The sequence below is a fragment of the Cynara cardunculus genome (assembly GCF_001531365.2).
Source record: "Cynara cardunculus var. scolymus isolate 2C chromosome LG 11, CcrdV1, whole genome shotgun sequence".
Taxonomy (NCBI): Eukaryota; Viridiplantae; Streptophyta; class Magnoliopsida; order Asterales; family Asteraceae; genus Cynara; species Cynara cardunculus.
In genome coordinates this window covers 517070-519144 of record NC_037538.1, presented here as the reverse complement: position 1 = coordinate 519144, position 2075 = coordinate 517070, and positions in this window count along the sequence as shown.

Below are 2075 nucleotides of genomic sequence, written 5' to 3'. Positions count from 1 at the left end.
AACATATATTTTATTCAAAAATAAAAACATTATCACTTTCTCAAAATCACATAAAGCCATATTATAATATCGACTGAGATAAAGAAGAAAATGAAATATTAAAATCATGATGTATCTCGCTGCATTGCGCGAGTACGCTTCTAGTATATATATATATATATATATATATATATATTTAAACTCATGAGATATTTTTTTTATATTTAAAACTTCACGGTAAAATGTTGTGAAAGTAACTTTTATAGTGTTTTTGTTGTGAAAGCTCGTTTTTTTACCTTAACAGCGTTTTACTGTGAAGTTTTAAGTGTAAAAAAGTGGTATCACGAGTCTCATGAAAATAAGTTGTTCTCTCGTGAACCCAACCTTACAAACCAATGTCATATTTTCCATTTTCTTTGGGTTGGCCGTATAAAATGATCATCAAATTAACAAACGATCTCTCACAGAATAAATAATTTTTGTAATACTTTTATTAGAATATTATTAACTAAGTATTACAGACCGTCATAGGTTTTAATGTGAGGTGCGGAAGATGGCCCCTCAAATATTTCGAGGCCTCCCAAATTTTTCGGGATCTAATTATAAGTATTTTAGTTTTTATCTAATTATATATATTTAAAAAAATGATTTTATTTAAATAAATGTTGTATGTTAATTTTTGTAATCTCAACATTTTTTTGTTTTAATTTATAAGTCTGTTAAGATAAGACATAATATGAACTTTTATATTTCATTTTATTAATAACTCGTTTGGTTGATCCAAAAATGTATGAACATAACTGGTTTGGTTCTCATAAGACGTTTTATATTTAAATATATAATATTTATATAATAGGCAATTGAAACTCACAAACATGTGAGTTTGGAACCGTTGACTTCTTAGAATGTTGGGTTATCTAAGGTAGCATTTGTGATATGCCGCATCTCTTCTACCTCGTCACTTTTGACTTGTCATTCGTTAATGCTGTATTTTAGTTCTCGGTCTTCTTCATCTGAGACTTAGTTTCATTGATTCAGGTTATTGAACACCGGTCATAATTGCCTTTGGATGGTAGTAGAAAATGAATCACATTTGTAGCATCATCGAGATTGTAGGTTTTTTACATCATAACAGACAGGTGTTTAGTGTTGGCATGGGAACCGGATGGTCATTCTTATATCCATCCCGCACTTCAGGTACAATAAATCATCCAAAATAAAAAGTTTAATACTCTTTAACAATAAATTTTCTTCAAATAATAAGTGTAACAGATACAATACCATAGATTGTATGTACATATATACACACACACATATATATACACAGAGAGAGAGGGGGGAGAGAGAGACTTAGGATCATATGAGACTAGCTACATTGTTTTGTCAAACCTTCTAAATAACATTGAACCTTCATAGTGTTTTTTGTTGTGAAAGTTCAGAGTATTTTATTTTCACAATGTTTTGCTGTGAAATTTTAATGTCATGTTAAGGTCTAACAATTCTCACGCGAACCTAACTCTCTCCCTCCCCCCCTCTCTCTCTCTCTCTCTATATATATATATACACACACACACACACACACACACACATATATATATATATATATGTGTGTGTGTGTGTGTGTGTGTAAAAGTTAGGGAAAAACCGTAAAAATGAAAAATGGTTGAAAAAATATATCGACATGGATGTCAAATTAACGAGAAAAATATGATCGAATTTTTAGTGTAATTTATTTCGCTTGAATTTTTTTTATATTTTCTTTTTTTTTTCCGAATAAAAAAACGGGGTGTGATATTTTTTTTAACTTAAAAAATAATATTGTAATCGTCCATTTAATCATGTACTTTAGATCAATTAAAGTGATGATTGATAAAAAATGTATTTTAGTTTGGGGGAGGCTAATGACACCCTTATAAGTTATCATTGGCACCCCTAAGTAAGCTTCAAGATGATTTGTTTTATGTTTTTTTGTGTTTTTTGTTCATTTGTTATTATTATTTTTTATTTTATTATTATTACAGAAAATTATTAATTAATATATATTATTTATTTTATTTTCTGTTTTTTATTTATTTATATTATATTTAAATTAATAT